The following is an 18,129-nucleotide window of genomic DNA, read 5'->3' as shown; positions in this document are numbered from 1 at the left end:
ATCTGGCTCTGTTCCACCCAGCTGACTCCTTCTTTCATCCTTGCACTGGCTGGGGTCAGCTTTACAAACAGGTGTTTCTCTTCAGAATGGTGTTTTTTTTTTGTTGTGTATGTCTACGCTGGAGTGGATCACAAAGACTAGCTTAGCTGAACACGGAGTTACAAGAGCCCGAGGACAAATTCTACAGCATCAAATTCCCAGAGCTCTCCAGGTGCTTAATATTACCAGCAGTTCCTTAACTGAAACTTGGATGCCATGTTTCAAAAATAACCAGAACCCATTTTTACAAGTTGATTTTTTTTTTAAATGCACGATCCCGACATTAAAAAGGTGCTTTCATTCGAATAGGGTAGGTTGGAGACTGAGCAATTAATTTGATTGAGTGGTATGTGTGTTTCTGAACGTAAAGGAAATATGGCATTTTGCAGTGTCTACATGTTGGGTCTTTTGTGGGAAGGAGGGGAGGGCGCTAATTTTCATTTGCATAACAGCAAACTACATTCATATGGAGAAATTATACAGCAGGGGTCATTCCAATTTAACATTTAGAGCAGTAATTGCTGCTAACCTCTTTGTTTGGGAAGGTAGTTGGACAAACATACATCAAAGGCCTTTGAACAATTTCCATTAAGCAGCCTTTACTGAGCTCCCTTCCTCTTACCGGCCTGGGAATTGGAACTGCAGTATTGTTTTTTTTTATTATAGACTGTGTGTGGATGTGAAAACATCGCAAAAATGTTTTACAAAACCTCCCTTTAATGCTGCTCGAGTTTCACTTCAATGGGCTTCAAGCGCTAAGCAGCAGCACTGTTGACATTTTAAATCTCTAGGTATAAAAATATTTGAGTTGTGCGCCTGCAATATTTCTCCTTGATACGGCGGCCAAAAAAATCTGTGGATATATTTGGCGCTGCTAAGATTTATTCAGCCAAAGAGCGTTGGGGGCGAGTTTCCGTCTGCTTGTAATGTTTCCGATGGCCTAACGACGCCGCGGAACAGCGCAGCTATGCAGATCGGAACAGTCGCCCGTTGTGAAAGGAGGTGCTCCTAGTTTCCGACGTGGGTTTATGGTGTTGGAAAGCTGTTGGGAAAATATCAATTAAGCCCATTAATTGGTGGGTGAATCCAATTAAATCAAGTCACGTTAAGAGTTTCCGATTATTCAAGGGGCCTGGACCCTTGGCGGCTGGAAGTCTGGCTCAGAATTGGCACGAGGGCGACGAACACTCCACCAAGTGAAACAAGAGGATGGCAAAGGTGTTATTTGCTCCTATCATGGCTGCCCTCCTCCTTTTGGAGGAGGACCGGCATCAATGGGAGATGAGAACACACCAGCGCCGTACTCCTGGGAGGTGAGTATATCTGAGGGGCAGGGTTCACCTACAGGGGCAGAATGGCGGAGTAGTGTTCGAAGAAGTTCAGGATTGACAGGAGACAATTACTGAAGTGTGCCAAATGGTAGCAGGTGACCTAAAGCCTGTTCTCTGTGTATAGAACTGTTCTACCTGTGACTGAAGGTTACAGCTATTCTGAATTGTTCTACTATTACTGCAGCTCATTCTAAACACCTGGGGATAGGGATAAACATCTCTGGTATTACGGCACCGACAGTCTATCCTATAGCATGCACCAACAGCAAAAACCTCCATTTAATTAATAAACAAGTGTTCTGTGATGCAAAATAAAGTATCTTGCATATAGCTGCACAATATCCAAGATCAAAACATGACTCCTTCACCCTTAGCCAGTCCTCTGTGGCTACTGCATTTGAACATGATGAATGATTAGGATGCTGGCTGCTGAAGGATTTGTGCTTTGGCCTGCAAATGTGGCTTATGACCCATTGCACAACCCATAGACGCTGAAAGAACAGAATTACAACCAGGCACATAACGCGATACATTCCAACACTCAGCAAACGGTCGGGGCTGGATTCCTCTCTTATCAGCAGGGGTAGTGACGGGGCGGAATTTCCACCCGCCCCCCCACGACCTGCCCATGACCCCAACCTGCTTTTTCTGGGTCAGGGGTCATTTAATATGCTGGGCGAGCTCGCAGCGCGATTCCCATCAGCTGTCGAAGAGGAAAATCTTGCCGAGCTGTTGCGGGAGGACCACTGCGCTTTACAGGCAATGAATTACTTCTGAAGTGTCGTCACTGGAAACTAGAAAATCTGTTTTGGTGATGTTTGTTGAAGGATAAATGTTGGTCAGGAGACTGGGTGACCTCCCATGCTCTTCTTCAATAATACCACATGATCGTTCACATCCACCTGAGAGGGCAGACAGGGCCTTGGCTTAACATCTCATCTCACTGAGGTATCAGCCTAGATTATGTACTCACATCTGGAGTTGAGTTTGAACCCATGACCTTCTGACTCAAAGGCAGGAGTGCTACCACTGAGCCAAAGCTAAAATTATGCAGCTAAAATTTTTGCAGGTCTCGGTGTTTGGAGCCAAATTAGAGAGAGGAGGCCACTACTAGGCTCTCTCACTCCATCCTGACACTTCAGGGCCTTCCTGCCACTACTCCAGGGACTATTACCAGGCTTCTCCTGGCAATCCCAGGGAGAATCAGCAATGGGCAGATGGCGTGAAATACTGCCAGGAACCCATGTACCACCTGCCCGGCATACCAGACCAGGGACTTGAATAAGGCAAGTACTGCATTACTAATTTTATATTTAACCATTCTAGCTATACACTCAAACACCTAATTTGTTGTCTGTAAAACCTCGCAACACTCCTTGTGGACCTTCAATGTTTTGTCAACTATAACCCCAAAGTCCCTCTCCTGGTCTGCAACACTATGTGGCTCACACTGTATGGTATACACTTGCCAGGAATTAGCCCAGCCCAAAAGCATTTATCCACATTAAAGGCCATCTGCCCCAAACGGGACCATTGCCCCAGCGTATCTAGATCAGCCCACACTCTCTTTATTTCGTCTAAAGTCCTAACTCCCACACACATCTTTGTGTCATCCTCAAACTTAAGAATTGTTCTCTCAACGCCTGTATCCAAATCATTGATAAAGGTGGTGAAAGGCAACAATCCCAACATGGACCCCTGCAGGACCTCACTTGTGACTGGACCCTACGCAGAGCTGTTACCATTAATAAATAGCCTCTGCCTACACAATTGCAACCAAGTCAATTGTCTAGCTTAAAATCTGTCCTCCAGTCCCACATGACACAACTTTACTTAACAGCTTTCTGGGCGGCACTTTATCAAAGGCTTTCTGGAAATCAAGACATGTGTGGACCAAGAATGCATGGGCCTCAGTCCCAGTACATACACCAGGACCACATCAGCCACTGTCCTCCAGTACTGCTCCCACTGACCCAGATCGAGTACACTTCATTGGCAAGTGGAAGGCAGGTACTGGCACCACTACAGGCACATCTCTGGTTCCCGCCTGCTCCATGCTGCCAGAAGCTCCAGTGCCTATCAGCCATCTTGGAAAAAGGTGCCCAAGCCCCTACCCCATCCAGGGAGTCCATGTAGTCCCCACTTCAGCCTTCTGTGTAAGAGGGCTCATCCTAAATTTAAAAAAAAAAATTCTCTTAGTCAGCAAGGAACCCCCTTGCCCCAGTGGGGCCCACTTCCAACCTTCTGGAGGTCAGGACACCTCATCTAACTCAGCGTACAGGCCTCTGGTCTTACGCTGGGTATCTTGTGTGCCAGGCAAGTGGGAATTCCCAGCATAGGGAGCCCCAACTTCACCTCCTCTGAAACCCCTTACAAGGCCTAGCACGATTTCCAAACTTAGGTTTGGAGACGGAATAACCATTCCGCTGGATTCCCACTGGCGTTACAGTGCAAGTCTGGCAGAAAGGCCAAAGAAGTCTGGCCCTACCGTGCCTACTGGGCTACAGTCATCCACCAACCTTCTGACCTCTTCAAAAAATTTGGTTAAGTTAGTGACACAAGACTTCCATTTCTAAACGTTATTTTGGGACACCCTCATAACCTCTGCTGTTTCCAACTGACCATACGCTACATCTCTACTAATATCTACTAGTCATGATGTGGAGATGCCGGTGATGGACTGGGGTTGACAATTGTAAACAATTTTACAACACCAAGTTATAGTCCAGCAATTTTATTTTAAATTCACAAGCTTGTGAATTTAAAATAAAATTGCTGGACTATAACTTGGTGTTGTAAAATTGTTTACAAATATCTACTAGCAACCTGCCTATAACTGGAGTCAAACTAACTGGCCTATAATTCCCAGTTTCTGACTTACTGCCCTGTTTAAATAATACAGATCTCAACAAACTGTTCAATTCATACCAACCAACAGCTTGCATAACACAGCCCCGATGTCTTTTACTACTGTTTAAAATGTTAAAGGATTCGATAGGGTAGATACAGAGAAACTATTTCCTCTGATGGGGGAAATCAAGAAGCAGGGGACATAAACTTAAAATTAGAGTTAGGCCATTTAGGATGGAAACCAGAAAGCATTTTTTTTTTACAGAAAGGGTAGTAGAAATCTAGAATTCTCTGCCTCAAAAGACTCTGGATGCTGGAAGAATTGGAGCTTTCAAGTCTGAGATAAATTGATTTTTGTTAGGCAAGGGTATCAAGGGATATGGAGCAATGGCGGATAAATGGAGTTGAGGTACAGATCAGCCATGATCTAATTGAAAGGTGAAGCAGGCTCAAGGGGCTGAATGGCCTGCTCCTGTTCCTATGTTCCTACTCTAGGGTGAATACCATCAGAGCCAGCAGCCCAATCTGCCTTAAGAGCTTTAATCCTAGCCAGGGCTATTTCTTCATTGACCTTCGTGGATTCAATTTTAGAAGCACCTCTATCACCACTGGCAACTCAACATCATCTTTAGTAGTGAAAACAGATGTAAAATAACCATTAGCTCTCAACTATATTTTGGAACTCCACCCAAATCAATCTGCCCTGTAAAATCTCTGAAAGGTGCTATCCGGCCCTTGATCACTCTCTGTCTTTTTTTTGAATCATTCTTTGGATGTGGGTGTCACTGGCAAGGCCAGCGTTTATTGCCCATCCCTAGTTGCCCTTGAGAAGTTGGTGGTGGGCCTTCTTCTTGAACCGCTGCAGTCCATGTGGTGAAGGTACTTCCACAGTGCTGTTAGGTAGGGAGTTCCAGGATTTTGACCCAGCAACGATGAAGGAACGGTGATATATGCCCAAGTCGGAATGTGTGTGACTTGGAGGGAAACGTGGAGGTGAAGGTGTTTCCGTGCATCTGCTGCCCTTGTCCTTCTAGGTGGTGGAGGTCGCAGATTTGGGAGGTGCTGTCAATTGGGTGACTCATTAGAGAGGAAATTCATCCAAAGAGCAGGCCCACCCGAATAACACGAAATGAATGGTCACAAGTGAACAAAGACATGGTTAACTCACTCCATCTTTGTACCATTGGAATAAAGTGAATCCAGTATCGATATAAATGTTTTAAATGTAACATTTGATTATCAAGTGGAAGAGCTACTCATGGAACAGTTTAAGAATGGGTGAAAATGATTTTTTTTGTCATATTGGAGTTTACAATTGGGTTGTTACTATGGAGCAGTGTGTGATTCTGATAGATTTCGTTGGCCTTTTTCTATAGACCTTACAATTTATAAATTTGCACCTCTGTTAAGGCAGGAATATAGTTACTTTATAACCCTATGTCAAGAGGATTTATCTGTTCCTATGTTTCTAAGTTCATGGGCTGATTAATGGGAATTATATCATGGCTTGTGTGTACCAATACTTTAGGCCCAGAGTTATACTGTGAGAATCTGGTAGTGTGTTAGCCAGATTGTAGATTAGAGATGACCGGGGCTGATAAATCAAAACTAGATTTGGAATTCTGGTTTTTGGATCTGTGAATCTGGACTTTTAAATGAACCGTCAGAAAATCGTGCAAAACACATGTTCGAATTTCTGATATGTACTCCTGGTGGGAAAGACTCCCCACTGGGAGTGTGAAGTTGGAAAATGACACCATTTGTGTTCATTTGTACTGCCACTATCTCAAAATATTAATTTGCCTTTTTTTCTCTGAGAAAACCTGCTGTGCGTTTCTTCTGTTTTGATTTCAGGTATCCAACATTCACAGTTGACCCTTTTTTAAATACTTAAATAATTCATACATCAGCTGGCTAGGTTAATGGATGTTCAAAAAGAGGCTGGGTTCTATAATAGGAGAGGTGGGGCATTAGAGGGATCAACGTCGCTGGGTTGAAAGGCCTTTCCTCATTCTTTCTTTTTGTGTTATTATTCAGTTAGATCAATTCAAATTCCAAGAAATGCTACAAGTGATGAAAAGGAATCACATTGAGCGCAGGGGCAGAGTGAAATGGTAATGGAATCGCGATTGATGTGTTGGATCATGGCGTATAGAGGATTATTTTAAAAGTGAGAGAATGAGAAAGAGAGGCTTCATGGCGACTGAATTAAACCAGGTCCTGTTTTTACTACATGGAATTCTGGCATTCTTATCGGAATTTTGAGGATCACATTACACAATTCTCTCCATTTTTCCATGAAAACAGCGAACCAATGGTCTTAACAATCAGACATAAACAAAAAAAAAAGAACGAAACTGAGATTTTATCCAATTATTCATATTAGTTTACTGAGACACTTCACTTTCTGTGTAAAAGGATTTTGTTGCAGAATGAATTATAAACACTCAGTCTGCACCAATTATGGCTACTTACCAAATAAAGAAATGTGTGCTCGGTCTAAGTTCCCAGATGAAAACACTTGTCTGTGTAATATTCCAGATGTACCCAACATCTTGGAACGTACGTTACCACTTATTGCATATTACTACACATACTCATTGTCCTATTTCCTTCCATTTTCATACATAAATGTTCCTTTATGATGGTATCAATATCACTGTTCTTTGCCTTGGCAAGCACTTACACATGAATGTAAACCCATTCGTTTTTGAGGGTTACGATAGAACATCAGCCTCAAATTAATAAACGAGCAAAAAGGTTTAACGCTTATGTGCATTTAAAGGGTTCCTGTCAATTCGTAACAATCATTTTAAACGTGATTAAAAAAAATAGAAAATGTTGCAAGCACAGAATAGCCCCACCAACATCTGTAAAGAGATGGATACACTTGGATGTTTTTTCAATGGGCTGACACTGTAATTAAAAATGAAAGACTTGCATTTATATAAGAGCCTTTCCCAACCTCACAAACTTTACAACCAATGAAGTACTTTTGAAGTGTAGTCACTGTTGTAATGTAGGAAACACGGCAGACAATTTGCACACAGCAAGGTCCCACAAACAGCAATGTGATAATGACCAGATAATCTGTTTTAGTGATGTTGGTTGAGGGATAAATTTTGGTCAGGACACCGGGGAGAACTCCCCTGCTCTTCTTCAAAACAGTGCCATGGGATCTTTTACATCCACCTGAGAGGGCAGACCGGGCCTTAGTTTAACGTCTCCTCCGAATGACGGCAACTCTGACAATGCAGCACTCCCTCAGTACTGCACTGAGGATAAAAAATGTTGTTAAAGGGGGACTATGCAAAGCCCTGCTGCGGTGCTGAGCCTTACTAGATGTGAAAGTCGATTGGAGAATCAGGGCTTTAGAGTTATACTCCTGCCTTGAAAGCACTGAATCATCAAGGGTACAGTCCCCTGGGTGCAGGTCACTCTCTGATTCCTCATCAACTGGTCTTTTTTCATTTGTGAGTTTAGGCAGTGAATACCAGTGGGCAGCTCAACTCTCTGGGGCATCAAAGAGGAGCCTGGTTCCGCCCCTCATCTGATATCCACACATGCACACACACCTTTTAGCTTGAGTGACAGGATACGAATCAGGAATTGGACCCTGACTTGATTTCTTCCCTCCCTATTCAGGGGATTAACTGTAGCATCAAAGATAACTCAGCAGAAGAAAATTGTGAACCAAACTAAAGGATTTGGTCAGGCAGCATCGGTGAAGAGAAAGGGAAAAAGAAATTGCATTTATATAGTGCCTTTCATGATGTCCCAAAGCAAATTAAGTACTTTTGAAGTGTGGGGGGTCACTGTTGTAATGTAGGTAATGCAGCAGTCAATTTGCGCACAGGAAGGTCCCACAAAATAGCAATGGAATTAATGACCAGATAATCTGTTTTTAGTGATGTTGGTTGAATATTTGCTCGGACACCAGGGAGAACTCCCCTGCTCTTCTACGAACAGTGCCCTGGGATCTTTTACAGCCACCGGTGAGACCAGATGGGACCTGGGTTTAACATTTCATCCGAAAGACAGCACCTCCAACAGTGCAGTGTCACCCTGGATTATGTGCTCAACATAGGAACAGAAGAAGGCCATTTAGCCCCTTGAGCCTGTTCCGCCATTCAATGAGATCATGGCTGATCTGTGACCGAACTCCATATAATCATCTTAGCCCCTTGTCCCCTCATATCTTTGCTTAACAAAAATCTATCAATCTCAGATATAAAATTAACAATTGAGCTAGCATCAACTACCATTTGCGGAAGAGAGTTCCAAACTTCTACCGCCCTTTGCGTGTAGAAGTGTTTCCTAACTTCACTCCTGAAAGCCCTGGCTCTAATTTTTAGGCTATGTCCCATAATCCCCTATGTCGTTAAGTTTCTGGAGTGAGGCTTGAACTCACGACCTTCTGACTCAGCAGGAGTGCTGCCACTGAGCCACAGCTTATACCTGAAACACCATAACCTGTCATTTCCTTTTAATCTTTGCAATGTATTTCTGGCATTCTAGATTTGATTGTGTCTTTTTTTTCCTTTTTATTTTAAATGATTTGGTCAAATGATTCGGCAAACATTCTTTGTATAAATTCGACATCACAATATTCAGTAATGTGAAATAAAAGGAAAACATTTTTGTTTAAAAAATCTTCCGCCCCCCCCTTCAGGTTTTCTCTCCTCCTCTCTTGGGAGCAGTTTTTAATCATTTTGATATGATTTGTAATAGAAAAAAAAGCAAAATGCTGTTTGGTGTAACCATTACAGCATGTTGTATGTTGTTGGTGAAAGATCAGGCAAACTCTATTTTCTTTTCCTAATGAAGCGACCATTACTTACATTTTAAATTTGTTTTCTTTAAACATGGTACATTAAAGATTATTATTACTCAAAAGCATATCTTTCTTTCTCTTTAGAAACCCCATAGTTGAAATTTAAATTGATTGTTATTAACATGGGACACAATCTGTCCTGGTGGCTCGGAGGTTTGGCCCTGTTTTAATGCCCACATGCCTGATGGAAACCGAGTGGGGGGGATGTTAAAATAAGGGCAGCAACTTATCTCCTCTGATCCTTCTGCCTTCCTGTCGGGTCCCGACATTAACCTGCTCTTTTGAGCAGGCGAGCGGGACACCCGCAGGAAGGCCCCGGAGAGTCTTTCTTTAAATAGGCAGATAAGGCCCTGATGATGTCATCGGGACCCGACTGCAATTTTAATCCGAGGCCTGAGCTTGGGAACAATGGCGGCTTCCCTGTCAGGCCAGATCTACCGGGAGGGAGATTGTGGGTCAGAAAAGACACAAGATAAGTTTTTTTTAAAAATAGGGTTTCCTTGAGGGCCGGAAGGAGCAGGAATGGGTAGATTAGTGGATATACATATATATACACAATAGTGATAGGAGTGTAAAATCACATATATTACGGTTGTCAGCTGTGGCTCAGTTGGTGGCACAATCGCCTCTGAGCCAGAAGGTTGTGGGTCCAAATTCCACACCAGAGACTTGAGCACAAAATCTAGGCTGACACGCCAGTGCAGTACTGAGGGATCGCTGCAGTGTTGGATCTATCTTTTGGATAAGATGTTAAACCAGGGCCCTGTCTGCCCTCTCAGGTGGACATAAAAGATCCCATGGTACTATTTCAAAGAAGAGGAGAGGAGATTCTCTCAGGTGTCCTAGCCAATATTTAGCCCTCAACAAACACCACTAAAACAGATTATCTGGTCATATCTCATTGCTGTTTGTGGGACTTGGCTGTGTACATAAAATAGCTGCTGCGTTTCTTACATTACAACAATGACTACACTTCAAAACTACTTAATTGTCTATGAAGGGCTTTGGGGTGTCCTGAGGTCATGAAAGGCGCTATATAAATACAATCTTTCTTTTTTTTAAAGGGAATGTCAGAATAGGGAAACAAAAAATCTGAGATCCTTTGGAAAGGCTGAGAAGGACATCCAAGGACATCTTTCTTGGAGAAAGAAAACCAAAATGGTGAGGCATGAGTCTGCAGGCATGTGATGGAGGAGCTCAGCACCAACCCCCTGTTTGATGGCTGATGTAGTGGAGGTGGTGCTGCATGAGGTGTTTGGGAGGATGGTGGATCTCTTGTGAGGTGAGGGTTAATACACATTACAGGAAGGCAGAGTAGGTGGAACTTTACTCTGCAGCTGTTATACATAACCTAAGAATGTTTGATCCTGACATGGGTGTAAAAAAATAGAATGTGTTTCATTCCCCAATACAAATCCTCGTGGGAATACTAAGAAAGAACGTAAAAATATTTATCTTTATCCTGGTTAGTTTAAAATAGACCTCTGTACAAGCAATTTGACATCTGCCACTTAAAATGAAGAGAGTGACTGCAGTTCAGGCTGGAAATTAATTCAAATACGGTCTTATTGACCAGAGCAGGATATACAAATATGAATATATCTGTCTGTACCATTTAAAATAACAAATGATTAGGAACAAATACCATGGGGGTATATGTGGTTTTACAAAAGCACAAGGTTCTCTATGGTGAGGGAGTGTACTGCACTGGAGTGTCAGCCTAGATTTTGTGCTCAAGTCTCTGGATTGGGACTTGAACCCACAACCTTCTGACTCTGCAATCTGGAACTCTCTGCCCCAAAAAGCTGTTGAGGCCGGGGGTCAATTGAAAATTTAAAAACCGAGATTGATAGATTTTTGTTAGGCAAGGGTATTAAGGGATCTGGAACCAAGGTGGGTAAATGGATTTAAGATACAGATCAGCCCTGATCTAATTGAATAGCAGCACAGGCTCGAAGGGCTGAATGGCCTACTCCTGTTCCTATGTTCAAATGCCAGAGATCACAAAAATTAGGAGGTTAAGATAGGAAGTGAAGTGAATCTTTTTTGCCTGAGGGAAGGTTATTTAAGTGGATAATTCGATGTGTTTCTGAAAAGGCGGGGAGGCGGGGGGAGAATTGAGGGATATGGTGAGAAGTTGGAGTTGACCTATCAAAAAGGGACAGGCTTGTTGTGCCTAATGGCCTGTTCCAAAAAATGGGGCAGATTTTCCTCTTTTTGCACTTGGTTGTGGAACGTGGCCTGGACAGACTCAATGAGGAAAATCGAGGGGGAGAGGGGCGTAGAGGTGATTGCACGCCCATAACACAGCCTGCTCGATTTCCCAGCCATTATATCAATTGGGTGCAAACTCAAGTGGGTTCCATTACAGGTCAGTGATTTATCTTGTGTGATTTTCTTCTATACACTCCATCCATCGGTTATTTACACCGAAGGGCGAAAGACCATCTGGCATCTTGATGCTTTGAGGCTAGTATGAGCCCCATGTTACTGCCTTCAATTCACACATCAATCCCAAAGTAATCCGAGACCGAAAATACCTTTACAATGGATCCATGTCTGCTTTTAAATTCTCCCATTTACATCTGTCAGCTGTGAGGGTAACCTCTGCAAAAATAGTTACCCTAACAAATATGCGGAGGCTATGCAATATTCCTGTATCGTACCAAGCGAAGAGATGCTATATCACTGAGCCTTCTTGTGGTAAGAAATGATCCAGCTTCATCAAAGCTGTTGTCACATGATATAAATAACGCTGGTGCGTTCAGGATTCATAAAGTCGTTGCAGAACCATGTCAGACTCTGCCTCGCAGCTCACATGAAGTTCAAAGCACCAGATTTTACACCCGCTGTCAGAATGGGAAGGACTTAACCTCTTTATATTACTCCAGATAGCAGGTGTGTTGGAATGAGTTATGGCTTTAACACAATCTCAATGTTCTGACCGCTGCACAAGTTGCTTCAAGCTTAACTTTTTGCAGCTTCAGATGTCACCATTGCACTCCTGATTGAGACACAACCTTGCAACATTCTCTGACCAGATTGTTATTCTATACATACAGCATGTGTTATGTGAGAAAATGGTGCCATTGTTTGCATTTGCATCATAAATCAGTCACCGTGACAATGCATGTGCCACTCATTTGCTAAATAATTCATTCTAATGGCTAGAAAGCCCAGTGGAACAATTGATCTGACTTTTTAAGATGTATTTTTCATTAAATTAAAGATATATTTGTTGAACAAACAAAATAGAGTTACAGCAGAGAATGAGGCCTTTCCACCCATTGTGCCTATGCCCTTCAAAGGAACTGTCTCGCCTAATCTCCTTGCCTTTTCACTATATCCTCTTTTTCAAATACTTAGCCAATTCGCTTTTAAATATTATAGTTTCTGTCTCAATGGCTACTTTTAGTAAAGCACAAGTGGGTTATTAGAAGATGGAATGCTTTAATAAAAGTGTGAAAAGAATTCTTTTAGCTTTCCCCTTCCCTCGTCCAGTGATTATTTTGAGTTTATGGTCCCTTGCTCCCAATTCACCAACTGGTGGAAACAATTCTTCAGTAATTACCCTCTCAAAAAACTTTCATAACTTTGAAAGCCAGTATTGGACCCTCGCCCCCCCCCTCCCTCCTTTAATTTTCTTCATTTCAGTGGGGAAAAAAATACTTTTAGAGCCTTTCTTCATAACTACAAACTCTCAATCTGGACATTATTGTAATGATTGTGAGAAAGTTATGGGGAGATTTAATAGAGGTGTTCTAAATTGTGAAGGGTTTTGATAGAGTAGACAGGGGGAAACTGTTTCCACTGGCTGAAATAAGAACTGTAAATGTTAGATGCAGCAGGTTAGTTAGCCCCAGGGCATAGAAGAATACACACTTTATTGCCCGCTAAAAGTACATGGCTCTGAATTTCCTCTTCAGTTGGCATAACTTAGACAGATGGGTGAGGAAAATTGGGCGAGGACCGTTCCACTAAGGACAAGATTTTTCTTAACTTGAAGATAAGAGAAAAGGGAACATTCACTGGGAGGTCCAGGGGTGGGGGGTGGGAGGGGGTAGAGGAGGGAGGATAAGAAGAGGAATGAGCTCTTCTAAGGAGATTTTACATAGTAACAGAACAAGGAAGAAAAAACAAGTATTAATCTAACTGGTTCTACTTGGATAATTAGTGATTTCTTCCCGCTCATTTTTGATTGATTTCATTTCTCCCGCAACCCCCCACTCTTTAAGTCTCAGTGCTAACTACAGAGTTTCCTGTTCAACAGCCCAGGACAGTATACTGTCCCAGACCTTTGGGATGCTGTTCTTGAGCCAGCTGTTGGAGGCTCTATTGTTGTGGGTGGGGTGAGGGTCAATATGGAAGACATGATGTAAATGTGGCTGAAGACATTAGTTGTATAAAATACAAGCAATGCACGGCATGTCCCTTCATTGACTCCATTCTGTTGATCAAATCAAAAGCCTACTCCCGCTAATGATACTCTCTATCGTGACTCTCTAAAGCCATCAAAGCAAGTACTATCAGTTTCTTTATTGGCATTAGAATCTACTAGGAGAGTCTTTGAGATAGGCAAACAATCAAGGAGGTGATTTACTGATCTAGCATTTCAGTAAATAAGATCGCATTAATCTCGGGGCTTAATTTTAACTTCAATGGAAATAAAAATTGGGAGAGGTGTAAACCGGGCTGCCAATTCACTATCACTCATTTTACACTATCACACAAAGTTAAAATTATCCCCTATGATTCTGCCTTTGGGAGAAGGGAGAGAGTTTTAGCAACGTAAGTAAGAGGAACCAGTGAATGGATGTTGCTCTCCCGTGATCCGAACTTCAAAAGTGCTAAAAGCACCGTGGGGCTACATTCCGATCTTTATTCAAGAAGAAAGCTAAGTCTCACATTAGAAGAAGTCGTAGCCTGTGGAAAAACAAGGCTGCACCAACATTAGGTTCATCAAACTGTCCAAATTAAGATCCCTCACTTTTATAATCTGAGGCATACATTTTCAAAATGGAATCCATGCTCCCTCTTTTTCTGTATTTGTTGACTTATTTGCATATTATTTCTATCACTGTGTACTAATAAAAAAACATTTTCTGCAATGATAAAAGAAGGACTTGTATTTATATAGCACCTTTCACAACCTCAGGATGTCTCAGAATGCTTTACAGACGATGAAGTGCTTTTGAAGTGTGGTCACTATTGTAATGTAGGAAATGTGGCAGCCAATTTGCACGCAGCAAGGTCCCACAAACAGCAATGAGATAATGACCAGATAATCTGTTTTAGTAATATTGGTTGAGGGATAAATATTGGCCAGGACATCAGGGAGAACTCCCTTGCTCTTCTTCGAAATAGTGCCATGGGATCTTTTATGTCCACACGAGGGCAGACGGGGCCTCGGTTTAACGTCTCATCCGAAGGACAGCACCTCGGACAGTGCAACACTCCCTCACTGGGAGTGTCAGTCCTAGATTTTGTTCTCAAGTCCCTGGAGTGGAACACTATTTTTCTTGGGATAGCTGATTCTATTGGGATCTTGAAATCCAAAAGTTCCCTGGAATGTGTCAGTACTTAAAAGGAGCTCCCCACACAGAAAAAAAATGAACACCACTGGCCCTTCATGTTCAATAAGATGGCAATGGAGAGCTTAAAAAGCAAAACCACCACATTATAGAATTGTGGAAGTTTGTCTGACCTGTTTTTTTTGAACTGTAAGAGTCATCTTTTGGGTCAGGGCTATTGCTGGTAGGAGCTCAATCACTTTTTGCCAGAAAAAGTAACCTCAACCAGATTACGATTGTCCATTATGTTCGCATTGCAGGTGTGCATGGCATTCATGTCTGAAAAATATTATTTATTTTGCTTTTGGTTAAACACCCGTACAACATAGAACCTTTCTAATGTGCCATTCCCTAGAGCATGGATTTTAATCTTACAGTGTGCTGCTCTCTGTAATGTTATCTAGAGATTAATAACTTAGCAACTGATTATAAACAGTGGAAAACAATGCCATCATTCTCAAGAAGCTGTTCCAGGCCTTGTCCTAAAACCTCAAGCATTCAATTCAAATGGAGGCAAGACTCAGGCAAGAAGCTAAGTGTTTGTGCATCAGCTTTACTTTGGTTATCTCGGCTAGTCTTTAACTCCTGTCCAACTTGGGGACACTAACTCAGGTGAATTTAACAACATCATGAACAGGCTTGAGGGACTGAATGGCCTACTCCGGTTCCTATGTGCTCATGGTGAGGCAGAGGTGGCAGGCCTGAGTTATAGCGTCTGTTCTGCATCGCCACCCGAGTTGGACACTGGTTGAAATTCTAACGCAGCGAAGCTTAAACAGTGTGAGACCACCCCCGTGAGGTGGTCTCACACTGCTTTCCGAAATTTGGTTTGGCTGCCTTCAGATCACAAATTTCACTTTACTGTTAAATGTGAGGTTTAACTGGCCTATTAAAACCGAGCTGGCCGACAGATGCGGCCTTCGATGTCTGTAAAAGTATTTAAGAGATGCAGACCTACATAGTTATGTTGGAGTACAACAAAAACAATCAAAGCTGACAATTAAAACAGAAAGAAACAGGTCCCTTTGCACTAACGGAACCCGATACTTTTCAATGGACTCACCCCCTCTCCAATTTTTCAATTGGTTTTATTGGCCTCAGTAAGAGACAAGTTGACTTTCCATAAACAAAACAGGTTTATTGGACCCTGATAAGACCAATACACGCAGGACGATGGATGAATATTAATATTCTGCGTGTTGCATTGTCGTGCACGAACTGCCTCCCACAGTTATAATATATAGTAAGATTAACACATGTCCCCCCCCCCCCACCTTCCGAAGTTTAAGTGGGAGGGGAAGGAAGCTGGGAAAAGAAAAGAAACAATTCCTAACTAACGTTAAAGCATGTTGTCTGGCTTTCTTGGAGAGAGTCTACGACTTACAACTGGTACTAACACAGTTCGTGACCTCACTACAGGCCCTGTAAAATCCGATTCATTTGGGCAGTGCTTCCTGTATTTAATTACTCATTAAGAGAGCCCTTCTTTCATAATAAAAGTTTTTTGAATGTCTGCAAGGAAATAAATGTTCTGGCACTTCTTTTTTTTTTAACCACGCAGGTCTTGCAGGATGCATTAAAATCACCTGGGGAAAAAAGCATGTGAATAATATGGAAAGGATTTGGGTGGAGGGAGGGGGGTGGGCGGGAAGAGAACATTTGCACATACACGAGCCAATTTAAATCCGATAAGTGCAAACAGTTGGACAAAAAAATAGTTTAAAAGTTGGACCACCTGGGATGTGGAGCTGGGGTGGGGGGGAAGAGGTGGCGTTGGGGAAGAAAGAATTTGCACAAACACGAGCCAATTTGATTAGTGCGAAAAGTTAAAAAGTTGGACCTACCTGGGAAGCTTTTGTATTTTGGCTCTGGTCAAACTTTCTGTTGCAAAAGACTGAAATTCTTCATTTTGGAAGGCAACGGTTTGGGAGCTGACTAAACTTGGGAGCTGGAAAAAAGTTTGGGAGCTAGAAAAGATTGGGAGCTGAATACGTAACTTTTTTCTTTCAAATGTTGATGTTGGTTCCGATTTTCTTCAAGTTTGTTAAGTTCAGGTCAGTTTGTGCGGGTGAGTGTGCGTGTAGAAGGAAACAAAACCAGATATTTCCCCTTACATTTCTTCCCTCCTCCCCTGAAGGTGCTAATTGTTGCTGTGGTACAACTCCACAGACCCTGACAACTCTCCGATACCTTGCACAAGTGGTCACCCATCATATGTGAATCTAGGCAGAGAGTGTTGGCTAGATAATGGTCATTGAAGGCATCACAACCAAAGCTGGTCCTATATTCATCTGATGTCCACAAAATACCACCACTACCACAACAACTTGCATTCATATAGCATCTTTGAAAGCACTTCAAAGAAGTGTAAAGAGAAAAGAACACGGACACCAAGCCAAAGAAAGAGATATTAAGAAGGGTGATCACAAGTTAGGTCAAAGAGGTGAGGTTTAAGGAGGGTTTTAAAGGAGGAGAGGGAGATGGAGAGCAGAGGGTTTAGGGAGAGGATTCCAGGGTGTGGGGCTGGAACAAGGCAAAACCTACAATGGTTTAAGGAAAAGGGTACGGAAGAGGTCACTAGTTAGTGATCAGAAGCAGGCTGGGTTTTCCTTTCCTTAGCTTAGGGACACTGAGGTCAATTATAGCACCCTTACTATTGAGGTCAACTATGGTAGCACTCTTGCCTATGAGTCAGAAAGTTGTGGGTTCAAATCCCACTCCAGAGACATGAGCACATAATCGAGGCTGACACTCTAGTGCAGTACTGAGGGAGTGCTGCACTGTCAGAGGTGCCGTCTTTCAGATGAGACAGTAAATCAAGGCCCCTTTTGCCCCCTCAGGTGGACGTAAAAGATCCCCGGCACTATTTTGAGGAAAAGCACGGAAGTTCTCCCCTCTCTCCTGGCCAATATTTATCCGTCAACCAACATCACTAAAACAGATTATCTGGTCATTATCTCATTGCTGTTTGGGGACCTTGCTGTGTGCAAATTGGCTGCCGCATTTCCTACATTACTACAGTGGCTACACTTCAAAAAGTACTTCATTGGCTGTGATGCACTTTGGGACATCCTGAGGTCATGAAAGGCATTGTATAAATGCAATTTTTTTCTTTCCTTCCTTTCTTCCTTGACCAGGTATTGAACCTGAGCTTTTCTGGTCTGTGTTGATCACTGTATTTTGCCCACTAGGACATCAAGGAAGCTTCAAACCAAATTTTTGATGTGAGGTTGGTTCATCCACATCTAGATGGAACATACTGTTCTTTCCTGCTGGCTGGGGTCATTAATCTACCAGCTCCTTTGATTTAAATGTACTTAAAATGAGCTGAAGGTGACAACAATGATTTCCCAAGCCATCATCTACTGTGTTTGGAATCAGCTTTCAATGAAAGCTCAGGTTACTCTGTAAAGCACTGAACAGCACAGAAATACAACATGCAGGCTTACAAATGCCCATATGCTGTGTAAAGGCAAAAACCCGTGGTGTACAAAAGCCTTTTTGC

This window comes from Heptranchias perlo, chromosome 6 (genome assembly GCF_035084215.1).
Source record: "Heptranchias perlo isolate sHepPer1 chromosome 6, sHepPer1.hap1, whole genome shotgun sequence".
Classification (NCBI taxonomy): Eukaryota; Metazoa; Chordata; class Chondrichthyes; order Hexanchiformes; family Hexanchidae; genus Heptranchias; species Heptranchias perlo.
Note: the sequence above shows the minus strand (reverse complement) of the source record.